General features: G+C 39.5%; 1 pseudogene; it reads right to left on the reverse strand.

The window, feature by feature from the left end:
- Window positions 1-379: 379 nt before the first annotated feature.
- Window positions 380-17712, reverse strand: LOC121463006 (annotated as a pseudogene).
- Window positions 17713-20957: the final 3245 nt, after the last annotated feature.

Below are 20957 nucleotides of genomic sequence, written 5' to 3' on the forward strand. Positions count from 1 at the left end.
GATGCTCTGTATTTCCTCCGTGTCTGTTGTTATGTCCCTGATTGACCTGTCCAGTAGTGATAGGAAAGTGTTGACGTCTCCCACTATTAGTGTGTGGGGTTTGATGTATGATTTAAGATTTAGATGTGTTTCTTTGACATATGAGGGTGCCCTTGTGTTAGGGACATAGATGTTCAGTATTGACATTTCCTAATGATGGATTTTTCCTGTGACAAATATAAAATGACCTTCTTTGTCTCTTTTGACTGATTTTAGCTTGAAGTCTATTTTGTTAGGTATTAGGATAGCTACACCCACTTGTTTCTTAGGTCCATTTGATTGGTATAGTTTTTCCCCAACCCTTTGCTCTGAGACAATGTCTGTCTTTGAGGTTGAGATGCGTTTCTTGTATGCAGAAGAAGGATGGATTCTGTTTTCATATCCAATCTGTTAGCCTGTGCCTTTGTATAGATGAGTTGAGTCCATTTACATTAAGGAATATTAATGACCATAATCTCCCAAATAAAGATATAATTGAAAAGGAAAAATGCTAAAAGTAAAATAAGGTTTCTTTCTGGTTGTTTTCTTTTATTTTATTTTTATTTAATTAATTTATTTTTTTAAGACATGATTTCACTGTTGATTTGGAGACAGTTCTCAAGTTGACTCTGCAGATCAGGCTGGCGTGGAACTCATGGAGATCCGCTTGTCTCCACCTCCTCAGTGCTGGGATTAAAGGACTGCACCTGCACCTCTGGACTCCACTATGTTCCTTAAATAAAATATATGAATGAGAGTCCGTAAGTTTTGGAAACATTAAGAATGTGCTTTAATCCTGAGAGATTTACTGATCTAAGATTTCATCTTTTGCTGACTGTAATGTGACAGAATCATTGCATTTTATCGACTGGGGATTCTCAATCTCAGGTTCTCATGAGAGACTTGGAACGAACACTCCTTCGAGTCTGCGTAGTGAGCTGGCCTTCATGCCACTGAGTCTTTGCTCTGAACTAGAGTTCTCTGAGGGTGCTATCTTGTTTCCAGTTCCCAAAATACACAACAGGGTTTCCTTCTGGGCATTGCAAGGTATCCGCCTTTCAACTCTAATTGTAAGTAGGACATGAAAACTGCTTTTCTTGGAGAAGTTCATTTACACAGTTACCCAGACTTCGGAAGGTTCCGATAGAAAATACAATACCTACCACGGTCCAATTGAATGAGTCGAATTTTAAAGAAGTCATTAGTTCTGATCTCGGTTGCCATGGTGCAGCATTGAGGGCTTGGACACAGCGTGGGCCTATTTTCACATGGTCTGCTCGCTGCTCACAGGTTTCATGCTCACTATGACTGGCTCCGTCATAACAACACTTCTTTACCACCGGATGTTTGTATGTAGCAGCTGAAACGATGTCAATACGCCTGCCCTTACCATCAACAGTCGAAGAGATCTCAAGCGTCAATTTCTCTACCATCAAAGGACTCCCTCACCAGATACTCGGGGAAAACAAACATTTTAGATAGTTTTGGCGAGGAAATAATAAAGAACTGCTTTGTTCGTGGTAAGGATCTGGCCAATGAAATCCTGAGTTTGCGTGAAGGATCATTAGAGGGGTGAACTAAACCTCCACGAGCATCTTTTCCCCACCCGTTGCATTGCAATTAGGAAAACCCCGTGTCTTCTGCTCTGGTCTTGAATGCAATAACCGCAGTGCTATACAACTTTTGGTCTACCTTGTTCTCTTATTTTCCGTTCCAGGGAATTTGTTGGCTGGAGACTCACACCTTGGGCTTCATCTGTGAGCAGGAGAATTGAGTGAGGGAAGAGTGGTCAGTGTTACACTGTTGTTATATTACTTAAAAATAGGTCTTTCCCTGTAATACGACCCGTAATATTCTTGTCAACTTAATCGTTTGTTGACTTAACTATTTGACTTATTGCTAATTGTTTATTTTTCCTAAAATCGTAAGCCTAGAAAGATCCTCCATGAGCCAAGCTCCCCTGGGGACTTAACACTTCTGTTATGATGAACATGAATCCACAAGGGCTGGCTGGATTCCTCGGGAATAACAGGCAAGCTGACCTCAGACTCCCGAACAGTCACCAAAGCATTAGAGTACCTTGAATTTTCAGTTTGTGCGGCCGATTACTTATTGGCATGAGACTTATTTTGAAGGCTTTATCTGTGAGAGAAGGGGGTGAGGAAGTCACAAAAATCTTTCTAAAACAGCCCCATGACGGTATTCTCTTCCACATCATTGCGGCCCTCTAACAACCTCTGACAAGAACTGACTCCCTGACCGGATACCCAACCAGGACTTCCCATAATCCTGGCTCAGGACCTCATCCCCACTTGGGAGCAGTTTTCATCAGTTACATTACTGAAAAGAATTACTGGTACAAAACTAACATTCTATAAATGAGTCTTAGATTGAAAATTACTGTGTTCTTTGACGTCAAAGTGTGTCGTTCCGTTGGTAGAAACATCTTCTCTATATTTAGCCTGAATCGTCCATCTACCGTATCTGAAATTATGGAGGGCAACAAAGAGTTTTAATTTATCAAGAGAAACTCTAGTAATTTCTGTTTTGAAGAGATAAGAATATGTGTGTGTGTGACAACTCACACACACACACTCAGACACACACACACACACACACACACTCAGACACATACCCTAAGTAAAAGTTTGGAGGAAAGATATTTCCACAAAAAATAGACATAACTGAACATTTCAAAAATAAAATAAATTGTTTAACAATTAGTTTTATAGATAGTATTGTTTTCCTACATATTTTGCTTAAATATCACAATTTTCTTTGGACAACTGATGACAATTTCAGAATTTAATTAATCCAGAATTTTATGTTAAATTCACAACATAGTATCAAAATTGATAATAATGTGTCTGGAAAGATGGCATGCCAGTGATGTAAATCACACCTCATCTAAGCAAAATTATATTTGAAAACAAAGCATGGCTTGTTTTAAAGAATAAAACAACCTGTCCAACAAGCTTCATCCAAAAAATTTAGTAAGGTTGGGCAGTGGTAGCTCATGCCTTTAATTCAAGGACTTGGGAGGTGGATCTCTGAGTTCAAGTTGAAGTGCTATGTAGACAGCTACAGAAGCCAGCCAGGCCTACACAGAGAAACCCTTTCTTTAAAGATCAAAAGCCAATAACCAAAACCAAACAAGCAAAGGAAAAGTCAGTGAGTACTACACTGAGATTTAAAAAAGATCAAGACAGAAGAACCACAGACTTTATAGCAAACAATCCATACCAGTTCAGATTCTAACATGTTTTTCGAGCAGGTTTGATTTATACAAGTTACACACATCACTGGGGAGAGAAAAAAAGTGTATCTACCATGCAGATAGGGGAAGCGATCAATGGAGGAGATAGCACGGTTGTCATGACTATTGTCCTTGCTCAACAGGTATTTACCGAGGACCGAGGATGCTGAATTGCTGAGCTAAAATGAACACTATGGACAAGGGCCTTGATCTTAAGGAGCCTGTGGTGTAAGATGAAGAGGGGGTGATAAACAAACAATGAATGGAGAAGAAAGAAAATACACAGGACAAGGAGGTGGAGAGTGAAGAGGACATTACATCATATCCAGGGATGGCATTTGTACAAAGTGTGATTTTCCCATGTCCCAGAGAAGAGAACTATGAAGGAGAATGTGTTCTGTGCATAGAGGACAACAGACACCAAGCTGCTAAGACGGGAGAGTGGAGTCTGATGGATTCCAGTGATCTGCCGTGGACAGCTGGCACGAGGTGACATCTGTGAAATCAGAATCATAACATAGCAGACTTGATTCTGCACTAGGGAGCCTATGGCATTTTAAGAAACTGTATAATTTTAAATCATCCAGATTATTTCAACCTCCCAACTTCAGTCTACGATTTTCAGAATATGTTTTCAAAATGAGCCAAATACAATTTCCCTTAGAGAGGACGCAGGACAAGTGACTCTAAAGTATTTCTACTGGAAATGTCTGCAGTAGCTATGTATAGTGTAGTACAGTATAGTATAGAACCACACAGTATAGTATAGAATAGTATAGTACTATAGTATAGTACAATATAGTATAGTACACTATAGTTTAGTAAACTATAGTATAGTACAGTACACTATAGTACAGTATAGTATAGCATAGTACAGTATAATGTAGTACAGTATAGTATAGCATAGTACAGTGTAGTATATAATAGTACAGTACAGTATGGTATGGTATAGTATAGTACAGTACCATAAAGAACAGTAGAGTACCATAAAGAACAGTACAGTATAGTACAGTACAGTATAGCATAGTAGAGTGTAGTATATGATAGTATAGTACAGTACAGTATGGTATGGTATAGTATAGTACAGTACCATAAAGAACAGTACAGTATAGTACAGTACAGTATAGTACAGTATAGTATAGTACAGTATAGAGCAGTACAGTATAGCTGCCCTTGTCATAGACATTGTGCTCTATGTTCCTTGAGAACAGGGATTGTGAGCACTTGACTTCTATTTGGCAGCTTGCTCTCTTATTGTGAGTTCCACACACAAGCAGTGCTCATTAAACATGTATTTTATAAACCTCTGTATGAGCATGGCCTTAAATCCTTTGTATATGAACCCAAATATACAAATTTTCCTACAAACACAACACACACACACACACACACACACACACACGTTTTGAATAAATCTCTGCACCTGCTAGGCTTACGTGCTCTCTGAATAGACCATAACCTAATGCCCTCTTCCCAGATATGGACACTCTGTTAGGATGAAAAGGCAAAAAAGACAACTGAAGATTGTTTTCTCTCTAAATTGATTGCTCTCTCTATAAAAAGAATGGGTGGAAAATTTTGGGAACTCTCTCTCTCTCTCTCTCTCTCTCTCTGTGTGTGTGTGTGTGTGTGTGTGTGTGTGTGTGTGTGTGTGTGTGTATCTGTGTATTTATTTACTAAAACAGGGTTTTGCTCTCTGCTGAGGCTGGCTGGTAATACCTACATCTAAGGGATTCTCTTTTCAAGGTGTGCTGATAATCCGAGACTCCTGGTCTGCTGGGCAGTGCTGTGGTATCTGGGATTCATTTCTGTTCTGCTGAGAAGTGGCCCTAACTTCTACCATCCTTTGGAAGGCTTCACATAGCCACATGTGTGCTGTCCTTGCTCAGAGCAGATGCTCACTTAACCTTTCCTCTGCCCCACAAACAAAAGTTCCAGGTCATTTTTTTTTTCCTTAAAACAACTTATTAACAAACACTTTTACATACTTGGGATTAGAAGGAATCTGGGAGTCAGGAAAACACACAGCTCCAGTAAGATTGTTTCCTTGGACCTTGTCAACTTCTGATCCTCAGGGTCCTTTAGACAAATAAGAAAACGTGTCCGCCTTATGTCATTTTTCGTTGTTATAAAGTAATACCTGTAACCAGGTAATTTTGGAAGACTAGAGATTTATCTTGGCCACAGTGCTGGAGGCCAGGGCTGTAAGGAGACGACGCTGTGCAGGGAGGAGCTGCCCTGCTTCAACTCTGGATGGAGAAGCAGAACTTCAAGCAGGAACTCAGGAAGAGTTTGTTCATGTGACCAGAAAGCTCTTGCACGGGAACAGCCCTGCTCCGTGCATCTGTCTGTGAGGGAAGCATCATGGGACTAAGCACATACTTACTATGAAAGTTAAGACAGTTTCCCGTGTAACTGGCTCCAAGGCAACTCCCAGTGAAAGGACGCCAACCTTTACTGCAGAAGAAGTGATATCATCAAAAACCTTATTGAGTAAGGACTATTCTAATTTTTGAAACAAACATTATCAGGGTGAAAATTATTTAAGATACAGTGAGAGACATTGTCAAAGATTAATAATATATTTTAAAAACATTTTCATTAGCCGGGCGGTGGTGGCGCACGCCTTTAATCCCAACACTCGGGAGGCAGAGGCAGGTGGATCTCTGTGAGTTCGAGGCCAGCCTGGTCTACAAGAGCTAGTTCCAGGACAGGAACCAAAAGCTACGGAGAAACCCTGTCTCGAAAAAAAAAACAAAAACATTTTCATTGAGATAAATCTTGTTAAAACCAAATATAGCCCCTAGATAAAAACTCATATTCAAGAGAAAGTTGTTGGTAAAAATACATATTGCTAAAGATTCTTTCATTTTAACATAAGTCCTTGAAATTTACTTATAGTGAATAGGAAAGTTAACTTATGAAAATACTATGTTCAACTTGCTGGAAACATGTGAATAGTATAAAATTAGTTATTTCTGTACTTAGTCCTCCATTTATTGGGAATTTCATAACAACAAAAGAGTGAGCTCAGCTGTAGGTTGTATGAAAACATACAATATTGCCTTATATTAGGGCTGGAGTGTTGAAGGGCAGACAGGTGTTTGATTCAGATAGCATACACACTCCTGCTTATAAAAAATAGCAAGGGTCCAAATTAGCTCTTCCTGTAATATGCTGTGATCGTGTGATTGTGTTGTAATTGTTGCCCCAGGTCCTGTGATTGTTCTCTTCTCATTAAAAAAAAATAGAGGTGACATTGCAGAACTGCTGGTCCTTGCACATCCTAGGTAAGCACTCTGTCTGGAAACACGTCTCTTTGTGTCCCTGCTATGTAGCCCAGGCTAGCCTGTGATTTATAACACCCTCTCATCAGCCTCCCTGGTGGGGTCATGGACACAAACCACCAAGCCCTGTGAGATCCTCCACTCCTTAAATGCTGTGGGTCTCATAGCTGATTCATGCTTAATTTCTTCTTCTTTCATTCACTTTGGAAGTAGGTACACAGAGACAGGCAGCGGCAAATACATTAAATTCCAGAACAGGAGAGCCAAAGGCGTGAGGATCTTCATGAGTTCAAGGTCAGCCTGATCTACTACCAAGTGATTTCTAGGACAGACAGGGTTTTTACACAGACAAACCCTATTTTCTCAACAACAAAAAAAAACTGGTTCACAGAAAAAATTAGGGGAATATTTCATGTATTTTCTTCTCTGTTTTTGTCATTTTAATCTTTATAATTTGAATCTGATACCTTATAATATGTTCCTTGTCTTTTTTTGCTCAATATCTTTTAACTTAGTCTTTATTTTTTTGAAATTACATGCATTAGTAGATAATTGCAAGCTTGTTATTGTAATATTTACACACACATACACACGTGTTTATTTAGTGTTGTTCCTATGTGCATGTGCTTAGTGTGGACTGTTCAGGATTGGATCAGCTGTGGAGGCTCCTACCTGTAAAAAACCAAGCCTCCCTCTCTGAGAAGCCACTGACTGTCCATAGCTGTTCTTGTGTGTAGGAGGCCTTTAAAATCTCCCCCACGTGGGTTGTGTGTCGTCTACACAGATTCACAACTGCTCCAAATACAGAGAGTGCGTGACCATGGGTGCCCAGCACCAAACAGTACAACTAAACACAGCCCCAGACCTGAGATCAGGGAGAGCTATGGAACAGGAGGCAGAAGACCCAAAGATCTGGAGGAGCAGGGGGCCTACCCGAGCTCAGAAATGTGGTTGCTAAGCTGCACTGTCTGCTTCTGGGCTGAACATACTGGTAGAGCTATTGACTCTGCAGGGGCACAGTGACACATTTTCAGTCTTTGAGGGTTTTCAACTCAAGTCATAGCCAAGTCTTGGTCCCCACACTAAAACAGTAATAGTGCCCTAAGCCCTACACCATTTTGACTCTTGGCCCGTACTGTGTAACTCCACGAAGACGGAGTCCATTCACCTCAACATCTACATCACCAGCATCCACCAAAATTAGAAGGCTCTTCTGTGCACAAAGTAAACACCAAAACAAAACATGGTGGTCCCTCTTGTCTCTGTCAATCTGTCCCCCAAAGTACCATGAATGAAAAATATTTCTGCTTCTTCCTGCAATGTACATCTTCCATAAATGCATCTCTCATTGTCCACAGATGGCAAAGGGCAGGAGGAAAGGCAGAAGGTTTTGCGAGCAATGTTAACTTTTCCTATGTCTTATTTTCAGTTCTTAGTTGGAAATGTAGATTTTCCATAGTCACAGTGTCTTTCCTGCCATTCCCCTCAACAGGAAAACTATAAATATGAAACCATACATAACAGAAAGTTTCCTAGGTGAGTCGCTGTGGACAATCAGCACTTGGGCACCTCTGTGATGTACGTTAGTCTCTGCCAGAGGTCAGATGCTTTTTCCATCTTTGAGACTAGCTACTGATCTGTTTTACAAAGAAGATCTTAAGATAAATTATTTCTCAGTGCCAAAATTGTATTTGCAATCATGTCTTCTCTATTTTTGGTGGATAAATTCTCTGACAGGAAAGATAAAGTAATCATTGGTTATGTTATTAATTTACTAATTCCATTATTAATTACAAGTGAAAATGCTATGTGAAAATATAAAAGTCATGAGTATCTGAGTTTCTCTTGAGTTAGGTAGAAACTGGTCTACACTCAATTTCAGATGTTCAAAGTTCCACATCTTCATGTCATTCTCCCTTGGAATAAGCATTAGATACTCTACCGTGCTGCTGCGGAGTGTACACAGGCTTGTTAGTGTGGACGAAGAGAGAGCCATTGTCATAGAGGATTGGCCGTTTTTCTGATTTTGGAAAATGCTTTGACACGACTTCCAAATACACATATGAAAATGAGCTTTGTCCTTGAGACAACTGTTTGTCCTGAATCTGAAAAACAACAAACAAACATGACAGTGTGAAAGTGTGATTGTGAAGTCCTAAAGCGTGCTGACCTTGTAGAGACAAAACCACTGCAAACTGTAAGACCAAACCGAGCTTGTTAGTGCTTTTTGTTTGTTTATTTGGCTTGGTTTTTGTTTGTTTGAGACAGGGTTTCTCTGAAGCTTTGGAGACGTCCTGGAACTAATTCCTGTAGACCAGGCTGACCTTGACCTCACAGAGATTCACCTGCTTCTGTCTCCCGAGTGCTGGGTTTAAAGGCGTGTGTCACCACCACCTGGCTGCAAAATTGAGCTTGTGCATTGCAAACGCTGGAGACAGGGCTCAGGAGTTAAGAGCACTGGTAGCTCTTGCAAAGGACAAAGGTTCAGTTCCCAGCACCCACGTGGCAGCTCAAATCACCTGACTCCAGTTCCAGGAATCCTACTTCTTCTCTCCTTTGTTATTGCATGCTGTGGTGTCCAAATACACATATAGGCAAAATACCCATTAACGGGAAATTGTAATGAATAATAATGAGCCTGTTGTAGTGGTGCATGTCTTTAATCCAAGCATTTAGGAGGCAGAGGAAGGCAGATCTCTGCCAGTTCAAGTCCATCCTGGTCTGCATAGCTATTTTCAGACCAGACAAAGCTATTAGAATATTGTTACAGGCAAAGATTACTATCTTGAATGTCAAATTGTCTTGTTGGAGTCAGATCAACAGTTCTGACAATATTTAAGAAGGTAGCAACATTCTCACTTACTCTAAGTTGTTCCTTTCCAAGCCTTGTCTGAAAAATAATAAATAAGCAAAAAATAAATAAATAAATAAAAGCACAGTATAGCACTACAGAAACTGAGGCACGAAGATCTTGTTTTCAAGTCTCTCCAGGACTACACGGTAAGAATCTGTCTTATAAACATAACCAAACAACAAAACTTACTAAAACCACGGTAGGAACAATAAAAATAAATTAGTTTTGCCAAAATCCCTTCATAGTCTGACATTGTAATAAAATGCTAGCATTAAGTATTTGGAAATCACTTTGGGACCCTCAACCTCAGACATGCTGTACAGAACTGCTATTGTAGGAACATTGAGAAACCTTCACTTTATTGGCTTCTGGATGGATTGTTTTCTCCATTCTCTCTGTGCAAAACTCTGGCCGATGGCCTGCACACTCAACATCACACCACATGCTTCTGTGCCCACAGCACAGATGTACCCTCTCCAGTTTGGGTATGTGATTACCATCACCACCTGTATATTCAATGATATGGGCACTGAATATGTTAACATGGGCAGTCAAAGAAAGGGCATTTCTCTGAGAACTAAGGGTTTGGAAACATGGGGTAAAGTTAATCACTGAAATCAAATGCTAAGAGATTATTACAAAGATTTGAAAACAGTAAAAATCTAGGATTTCTGTGGTGAGATGAATTATAGACATCTGAGTTCTTTCTCTACTTTGAAAAACAAACTAGAGCTTCTATCACGGTTGTCATCTTGATGTTTGTAGGTCTCCAGGGGGAGTAAGGGTGCCTCTGTCTCTTTTGCCTGCACTTGGGACCCTTTTCCTCCTAGTAGGTGGCCTTGCCCAGCCTTAGTATGAGAGGTTGTCCCCAGTCTTTTCCAATCTTGCTCTGCCATGTTCAGTGGATCTCCCTGGTCGTCCTGCTCTTTTCTGAAGAGAAATGGAGGAGGATGGATTTGGGGGAAAGGGAAGGTTGTGGAGCAGGGGTTGGAGGAGAATAGAGAGAGGAAACTACAGTTGGGATTCATTGAATACAAAAAAATGAATAGCTACAAAGAGCAATCATCAATAGTATAAAACAGTTTAAATTGATTTGATCATCAACTCAAAGACATGATTATGACAAAATATTCCTCCATGCTCCTCAGCTCCTGATCTGACCATGAAAGCATGGCTCAGTGGGATTTCCTGTGGTAACTCTAGCACTTAAACAGCTAGTGCCAGTGAGGAGCTGAAGTATTACATCAGCTTCATTTAATTGATTTGCATTTAAAGGCAAATGTGGTTAGTGGCTGCCATGTGTCATAATAGAGTGGTCAGAGAAAATAATAGTTTGTGGAATTAACTCTAAATTTTCATAAACCAAGTAATTGGAAAACCTTTTTTTAATAGAGATTAGATCTTTATTCTCAAGAACACTAATGAAACAGTCCCTATTTCTGATTAAAATTGATTCCAAGCAATGTTTCTCAGTTTTAACCATCTGTAACCCTTGGGATCTGACCCTCTGAACTCAATGGGCACCTGCACTCATGTCACGTTCCCAATCACACCAAAGACACAGTCATGTGATGAAATTAACATTATGCTTAAAGACAGAACAAGATTCATAAGCTCTCAGCGAAGCTAGCTGAGGATGATGATGATTGATTGATTGTTTGATTGGTAAATGGATGCATGGATGACAGATAGATAGATAGATAGATAGATAGATAGATAGATAGATAGAAACTAGAGGTGAAACCAAGAATGCTGGGGAACATGTAGGGAAAGTGAACCCTTATGCATTGCTACAGGGAGTGAAAGCTTGTGCAGGAACCAGGAAAATCAGTGAGGAAGTTTCTAAAAATAGAGTTACCTCTGGCCCAGCTGCAGTACTTGGGTATCTACCAGGAGGGATAAAAACCAACGTTGTAAGAAATGCTTGCACATCCATTCTCATCATTGCACTAATATGACTCCCAAGCTATGGAGACAGTCTGCTTGTTCATCAACAGCTAAGTGGATACAGCAAATGCAATGCACATCCACAAAGGACAAAATTTCTGGGAAATGGATGCAGTGGGAGGTCTCCATAGAAAGTGAAAGAAGCCAGACTCAGAAGCCAACTATTGCATGTTTTCTGTCACTGTGCACAGATGAATTTCCTGTTCATCTCCAAACGTTGTCGCAGAGAATAGTTTATTTTTAAGGATGTAGGCATGGGATACTTGGCTCAAAAACAAACGTAATTTTCTGCACAGAGTTTGGTGTTTCACTCATCACTCCCCCGTTACCATCTCACAACCACACAGCTATGGAGTGACAGTAATGACTACAGTTTTACCAAGGATCAACCTTTGCATAAATTTTACCAAAAAACATGTTAAGAAAACAAGGAATAAGTACATATTGTTAATAGTGTTGAGTTTTGGAATTTATTTTCTGGAGATAAATTAATACAGCCTGAAGAGTAGGTCACTTTTTTATCAGGATAACTTCTTATAGAGATTGTTGCATCAAATGCTTCGGTGTAGCCATGGGCTTGAATTACAACATTTTCAGATGCTCCAGCCTAGAAGACTTTGGGTGCTAAAATGACATAGCTTTTGAAACAGTAAAAGAAAAGGTTTGTTCGTTTTTCAGGTTTTCTTACTCTTTTGATATTTTTTATTTCGCTAAATATTAATTTTAAAAACATATCTTAGGTTAGGCAGTGGTGGTGCATGTCTTTAATGCCAATACTCAGGAGGCAGAGAAAGGTGTTTCTCTAAGTTTGAGACCAGCCTGGTCTACAGATTTAGTTCCAGAAGAGGCAGGGCTACACAGAGAAACCAAGTATTTAAAAAAAAATCAAACTAAAATGATATTTTGAAAGTCAAAATTTATTATTATGAAAAACTTAACTTTTCCAGCATGAAACAGGTTGTAATTAAACCCTAGCAAAAGCTAAGAAGTTGGTGTCCATTTAGAAAAACAGTAATCGAGATATAAAGGCACCAAGACCAATGACCTGAGTTTGATCCCAGAAACCCACATGGTAGAGGGAGAGAACTGACTCGTAGACGGCAAGGACAGCCTGGTCTACAGAGCTAGTTCCAGGACAGGCTCCAAGCTACAGAGAGTAGTGGGGTGAGTATGGCCTTGCAGTGTAATCTCAGAGTAGACACATGTGATGGTGGAAGATACAAAATCACCCCCACACTAGTTCAGAATTATGTATAATAAAGGGTTATTTATTTAGGGGAGACTCATGGATCACTGTCCTAGATCACAGTCCTCTGCACAAGGGGGAAACAGGAACAGAGTCTAGCAGCAGAAGCGAGAGCTGGAAGCGAGAGAGTGAGTGCCAGAAGCAAGAGAGCAAGTGCATGCTTTACCACTGCATTTATAGTATAAGAGACCACACCCAAGTGGGCTGTTATCGTAAAGGCTATTAGCTGAAGGCACTGAAGGAGTTCTCATAGCACCTCCCCCTTTTGTTTAAATAAGAGAGTTATAAACCCAATACAAAACTATATACACTAGGAACAGATAACAAGTATAAGATTACAATTACAACCAGCATAAACTATATTAAGCAAGGAACATGCTAAATGTTTTAATAAACAGTTTATCCTAAGGAGTCTAATTCTTGTATTGGAAATGGCTTGCCTAGATTATAAGATGATGGTAACTACAACTATCTTCAACCCCATTGAAGGCCTGAGAAGGGAGAGAATATTACTTGAGTGATGTAGGAGGGTCATCTGTCTATGTGTTACTTTCATTGGTTAATAAAGAAACTGCCTTGGCCTTTTGATAGGCCAGCCCTTAGGTGGATGGAGTAGACAGAACAGAATGCTGGAAGAAGGGAAGTGAGTCAGATGCCATAGCCCTCCTCTCTGAGATGGACGCAGGTTAGAATCTTCCCGGTAAGCCACCGCGTCGTGGTGCTACACACATTAATAGAAATGGGTTAATCAAGATGTGAGAATTAGCCAATAAGAGGCTAGAACTAATGGGCCAGGCAGTGTTTAAATAAATATAATTTGTGTGTTGTTATTTTGGGTGTAAAGCTAACCATGCGGGAGCCGGGCAGGACAAAAAGCAGACCTGCTCACCTCTTCATTACACTTGAGTAGGCAAGAATCAAGTGCAATCAAGCAGCTTCAAACATATGAAGTAGATGACAGAAACAACTGGCTGCATGATCAATCACCCAAAGTCTCATTTGTAATGTTGAAGCAACCAACTTTGGCTAAGACCTAGAGTAACTGACAGACCATTTTCAGAGGCAGGAAAATTTTCAAAACCATATTACCCTGTCTTGGCAATGTTTGACAGTTTTTTCTTGTATCCTGCTTGTCAAGTCTGGACATTGTGCACTTAATCAGTGGTCAAGGAAAGAGCATTTCCTTGCCCAAAAGGCCAGTTGTGCCAAAAAGAAAACAAATTCCAAGTGGAGTGTCTTTGGTGCTCAACACTCTCTTGGGAATACATCGGCACAGCCAGGAGGAATCGTGTCTCACATCAACAAAATCCTAAGTAATATAAATGCTATGTTCTACAGATCTTTGAAGTGGCTGAAGGTTACCTATCTATGCAGACGACAATCTCTATATATCTAAAGAACCAAATTAGTCTGACTACAAGGATAACAAACATGAATGATTATTGACCTATAATACCTATATAACTTTAAGATTAAGACTTCATGGGCTGGAGAGATGGCTCAGTGGTTAAGAGCACTGCCTGCTCTTCCAAAGGTCCTGAGTTCAATTCCCAGCAACCACATGGTGGCTCACAACCATCTGTAATGAGGTCTGGTGCCCTCTTCTGGCCTTCAGAGATACACACAGACAGAATATTGTATACATAATAAATAAATATTTAAAAAAAAAAAGATTAAGACTTCATATCAGAATATTAAACAATCTTTAAGCAACTGTGCCGTAAAGGAGGAAATGACTTCAAAATGTAAACAATGTATAAATATCTTGATCTGAGGTAGAAAATGTGTATTGCAATATGATAAATATATCCTAAAATTATATTAATATACAAAATGTCTTAGACAGAGGTAGAAACATATGCATACAATCTGACAAAATAACTTTGCATATGTGTACAAATATTCTAAACAGAATTAGGAGCATATTCACTATAACAAATATGATTTGACTTGTACCAATATATAAGAATCTATGCTAATGTAAGTTGTCCATAAATAATAGCTCACAAATATTCACTCTATTACTCACTATTATTATTATTCATGTGAGTAAGTTCACACTTAATCTATTATCCCATACAAGTTTTACTCTTTTTTTTTCCCTCTGGGTCTACATAATTTCCATCCCAATCCCCAACCCTATATTAGTAATAATCATCCCCTAAATTATGTCCCTAACTGTGAGGACAAACTTTGTTGGGAGAGGGGACATTGTCTTCTAGAATTGCTTTCAGATGACATGGGGACAATGTTCTTTTCTATGGGATCCTGTAAAAGTAAAATGAGGGTTAAGTTTTGAGACTGTTGTTTTGCATAATTGCAAATGGTTTCCAAGTAGTCAATAGGGTTTTTTATTATTTATTTGTTCTTTTAAGTTCTCATCTGGAGTTCTAGCCAGAATGTTGTAAGAAGGTGCACCATTTTCACAGCTGGTACCCAAAACTCTGTCTCATAGTACTACTATCAGCATCATGATGTCATATCAACCAGGTGGAGTCATTGTTGTGGGGCCCTATCTTTTTCCTAGAAGCTTCAAAGATTACTGCAGTAATATCTACTGTTCCTTGTGGAAAACTTAATCATTATTCATATAGACATATATTCAATGAAAGATATGATATAGACAAATGGGCATGAAGAGAAGAATCCTTTTTCTGTCCTTCCTGACATGGGAAAGAAATTCTGAATTTTCCTTTGAAGAACATGCTTGGATTTAGAGAAGGATAGTCATTGTCCAACTCCAAAGCCAGCTCTTATTTTTAATTAGAGATGTATACATTTGCAGATAATCAAATTTTACCAGGTGATGTGGGATTCCCCTCTCTATGCTGTGAATACCATTGGTTAACAAAGAAACAGTCTTGGGCGTGATAGGGTAGAATAGAACTAGGTGGGGAAAACTAAACTGAATGCTGGGAGAAAGAAGGTAGAGTCAGAGAGAAGCCATGGAAAACTAAACTAAATGCTGGGAGAAAGAATGTAGAGTCAGAGAGAAGTCATGTAGCCCCATCAGAGACGGACACTGAACAGAACCTTGCTGGTAGGCTACAAGCCTCATGGTAAAATATAAAACAATGGAAATAGGTTAATTCTAGATGTAGCTAGCAACATTCTTAAGCTATTGGCCAAACAGTATTGCAAATAATATAGTTTTCTGTTTGGTTATTTCGGGAGTCTGGGTTGCTGGGAAATGAACAAGCAGCCTTCCTACAACAAATTGGCACTCCAACATGTGCTAGCCTAAATCCACATAAAACCTGAAGGGAGGCTAGAGATATGACTCAGCGGTTAAGAGCACTGGGTGCTCTTCCAGAGGTCCTGAGTTCAATTCCCAGCAAACACATGGTGGCTCACAGCCATCTGTAATAATATCTGGTGCCCTCTTCTGGCCTGTGGGCATACATGGAGACAGAATGTGGTATACATAATAAATAAATTTTTAATAAAAAAAGAATAAATAAAAAACCTGAAGAAGCTTGGAAAAAAATTGAAACACCAAAAAAAACAAAATTTAGCCATGTTTTGTCTTTTCCAAACAGGCTTTACTTGCTGGCGGCACGCTGTAGCTCCTTTAAAAAAGGTCTAACTGATTTGGTGGTAGCAGAAAAAAAGCTGCACAGTTTTGAAATGATGGCTTCATGGGCCATGCTGCCAGCACAAACTCTGACTCTTTCTGGAAGTCCGGCTATGGAGGATTTAAATGGGGTTTTTGAGCAGAGTACAACCTGCTACAACCCGACCCTGGATCTGGGGCAGAGAGAATGGCTCTCAGAGGCAATGAATGGACATCCTCTAACATCTTGGACTGGGCAGAGCCAACAGGCAAAGAAGCCTTAGTTATAGTAATGTCGCTTAGCTTTTTAAAAAGTGGTTCTCATCATAAAAGGATTACAGATATGCAATAAAGACAAATTCAGAGAAAAAGATGTCTAAATGGGTCACAGTGTTAGATAAATGTACATAGGCTTAGGAGAAAGAAGAAAAAGAATATAGAGAGTTAGAAAAATAATCAAATTGTTTTTTAAAAACTAAAACAAAGTCCTTAAAAAGACAGAGTACGGACAGCCATAGATTAAAAGATTAAATGAGTAAAAAAAAAAAAAGGACCACATAAAGATGGAAAATACAGAGTCAAGATTATGTATATTATATATACTTTAAAGGTATTTTGTCTTCAAAATTTGAGTCTAAGGATATGATGCTTTGGAAAAGAGGTTCTCTTTTGTTTCCACAGAAATGATAATCTGTGGATTAATTCCAAACTAATGTGGTTTGATGCACCAAGACCATCCAAAAGGTCAATATGAATATCACCCAAAATGCTTTGCCCAACAAAAAGCAGGAAGTTTGAAAAGAACTATGCCCATATTTTGAAATATTGTCTATAGATGTATGTTTACATTTAAGGGGGGATAGGCTAAAGGGGAACAGAAAAGAATATGTTCAGTGAGGTAACATTTGGTTAACTTCCAATCCTAAGATGTACACACAGGACAGCACTGTTTACAAGGACAAGATTCTGACAGCAATAAAAGTATGACAACCTGGTTCATGATGTCGATGTACTTGCAAGCATAGTTTTTTTAATTTATTCCATAGTGAGAATGCTTTATGACTCACTAAAAAGCAAGCTTATATGTAAATAATTAAATTCAGCAATTGGTTTTATATGATCACCGTATCTAAGGTACACCTGCTTAACTGCACTTTGACCAAGAAAAGCACAAACTAAGCACCAAGTACAAGTAGGTAATAACTGCCAATATACTTGATTATCTTGCTTTTACTGTGCACTTTTGCTGACTAGGAAATGAATAATCATCTCTGTCATTGTTATGGGTAGCCATCCCACGGGATCAGTTGTGTTGTTAACCGCTCACCAAATCCAGACGTGTCCACTGCTCTCATGGTCAGCTGAGACTACCCACTCATTATGTCAGGACAGGACAGTTATTGTCAAACCGATACAGCTCTGAGTCTCCTTTTCACTCACCACAGGTAAGACACCCAGGAAAGTAAAGATGGTTCATTTTACTTACGTTTGTTCGTGTCCCCAAGTTTTGCCCAGGAAAATTAAAAAACAAAGTGCTCCCCAAAGGCCCATGGCAGAAAGTGGCATAAACCCGTGGGCACAACCTTTTGAACCTACTTTTAAGTAAACTGGGTTAAAGAGTTTGGGTAAATTAGTTTTCTGGTTAATTATTAACATCATAGAAAAAGATCTCTAAGTGAGAAAGATAAAATCAGGAATGGGCACATGAGGGTGTTTTAATGAACACAAAACATGTTTTAGCATCCTGTTATCTCCAGTAATAAAGACAGGGTGTTTGACATCAACTTAGACCCAGAGACGTGTTTTTATGAGTACAAGTAAGAGGGTCCTAACCTGGGTGCTTGCCACTGTGCAGGAAGGCTCAGCGCTGGGAGCCAGGGGCCGCTTTCCTCTGACTTTCATGTCTCAGCCAGGTCCTTTGTGCTGACACCCTGCCACCTTCAAACTTGATTCTGGCAGGATTCATTTGTCTTTGAGATTGAAAGAAGACACACCTGGATTTTATTTTAAATGCGTGGTTTTAGAATGAGTTTGGCCAACCTTTAAGTCCAATACTCAGGAGAAGGGGCAGGCGGATCTCTGTGAGTTCAAGGCCAACCTGGTCTACAGAGTGAGTTCCATGGCAGACAAGGTTTCACAGTAAAACCCTATCTAGGTAAACTTAATAAATAAAAAAATAATAAATAGATAGATAGATAGATAGATAGATAGATAGATGATAGAGAGAGAGAGACATACAGAGAGAGAGAGAGAGAGAGAGAGAGAGAGAGAGAGAGAGAGAGAGAGATGGAGAGAGACAGAGACAGAGAGAAAACAATTCTGGCCTGAAGAAGTGGCAGTAGCATCCTTGGTACTGTGTATTTATTTCTTTGGGACTAAACAACTGCAGGACCGGACGGGACAGAAACCACTATCAACAAAATTATTCATATACTGCCTTCTCTTTATTCTTCATCCAGTGCTGGGTACTTAGGCTGAACCCTGAAATCAACTGTTGTTAATATTGCTGCAGCACACCTGGGCTTGCAGCAATCTCTCTCACATGCTGACTTTGCTGTTTTGGGTTCACATCTGGGATTTGTATGGTGATCACATGGCAGTTCTATTCTTAGTTTTTGAGAGACCTTGGTACTGATTCCCTGTCCCTCCACCTCTTCCCAGAACTCTTCTTGATGGTGGCTATTCTGACTGGTGAAATGGAAGCTCAATGTAGGTTTGGTTTTCATTTCCCTGATGGGTAAAAATGATGGCTAATGTAGCCATTCTCCAAGTTGTACCATTCTGGAGAAGAGTGGGAGGTTCCTAAGAATCAGTACCAAAGGAAACTCACAAGGCTTGAAGTCCATGAAACTGGACCCAGAAACCAGATTCACAGGACCCTCTCTGAGTTTTTGTAAGCAATGTACAATTGCTAGAGGAGAAGAGACTCTTATTGGAGATGCCTGGAAATTTGTCAGGAAATTCCACAGATGTAGCTTTCTTGATACTATACACACAGTAGGGTGGGTCTTTTGGGGACTTCAGTTGCCCCCAATCCACTCTATCCTCCTGTAACCTCTCTTAGGATGACCAAGCTAGACTGGAGTAGAATTGGTCCTTTGGTCTGTCATAGAGATTCTGTCCAGGTGAATAGATGCTGGCTTGTGACTCTTCAAGAACCCACACGGCAGTGATGGACATGTGTGCAAGGATTTCTTGACATTTGAACTTCTTTTAGAAACTGCATCATTTACTCCTCTATTGGTCGGATTATTATTTATTTGGCATTTAGTTTTCAAATTCTTTATACATTCTGAGTAATTTCTTGTGAGACCAATGGATGGTGAAGATACTCTCCCTTCTGTACACTACCTCTTCAATCTGCTGTTTACTTTCTTGGGCAACTTTTTGTTGGTGTATGAATAAGTGTGTATTGCACATATGTGCAAATAGAGATTGAACTTTTATTCCTGGCTTCCCAGACCCAAATAATCACACAGAAACTATATTAATTACAACATTCTTTAGCCAATGACTTAGGCGTATTTCTATCTACTCTTATATTTATATTTAAATTAACCCATTTCTATTATATTATATTTTACCATGAGTCTTAGGTTTGTTAACTCTTGCTTCTTGGGCAACAACATGGTGTTACCCTCTTTTGGCAGTTACATGACATCTGCCTGACTCAACCTTATTTCTCCCTGCATTTAGTTGGGTTTTCCTGCCTACTCATATTCTGCCCTGCCATAGACCAAAGAAGCTTCTTTACTAACAAATGGTAATAAAACATATTCACAATAAATAGAAGGGAATTCCACATCATCTCCCCTTTTCTGTCTAAATAAAAAGGAAGGTTTTAACTTTAACATAACAAAATTACGTATAACAAAATGTGTATCAAACAAGATTTACAGTTACAAAATTTTTTCTGAGTCCAAAGTTTCAAATCTAATTCATCTTTCACCATAACTAAGGAAAACTATTACTATCTGTCTTCACATATGTATAGTGTGTGTATGCATGAGTATGGGATCACCAGTTCATGGACACACATGTGGAGGACAGAGTAGGATGTTGGGCACCTTATTGCCTTGAGCAGAGTCTCTCACTGCACTGGAAGCTTCCATTTCCATGAGGCTGGCTGGACAGTGGGATCTGCCCCACCTCCTAATGCTGGGATTATAGGCACTAATAGCATGCATGGTTCTCTTAGGGTTTCCATTATTGTGAAGACACATTATGACCACAGAAACACTCATAAAAGAAACATTTGTTTGGGGCTGGCTTACACTTCAGAGGTTTAGTCCATTATCCTCATGGTAGGTATCATGGTGTCATGCAGGCTGACATGGTGCGGGAGAGGTAGCTGAGAGTTCTACATCTGGATTGGCAGGTAGCAGGAAGAGAGAGTAAAACTGAGCCTGGTTGGAGCATCTGAATCTCAAAGCCAACTCCCAGTGACCATTTCTCCAATAAGGCCATACCTATGCAACAAGGCCACACCTCCTAATGGTGTCATTCCTTATGGCCCTATGGTGGCCATTTGCATTCAAACAACCACACTGGCTTTAAAAACAAAAACAATAACGACAACAAGAAACAAAACAGCAAAAACAAAACCCACAGAGATGATAAACACTAAAGTTTAGCTCCCCACGCTAGAGGGCCGGTGTGTCTGCCCATAAACTCGTCTCCCAAGCCTGTTGTGTAAATTTTTTTTTATTTCTTTCAAGGGCATTTTGAACTCTTGCTCTTATTTTCTGTTCAGAACGTCCTTACCTATATCTAGATCTTGAAGTATTTTTCCCTAT

The sequence above is a fragment of the Microtus oregoni genome, unplaced genomic scaffold (assembly GCF_018167655.1).
Source record: "Microtus oregoni isolate MIOR12 unplaced genomic scaffold, Mior012 000025F_ref0000491, whole genome shotgun sequence".
Lineage (NCBI taxonomy): Eukaryota > Metazoa > Chordata > Mammalia > Rodentia > Cricetidae > Microtus > Microtus oregoni.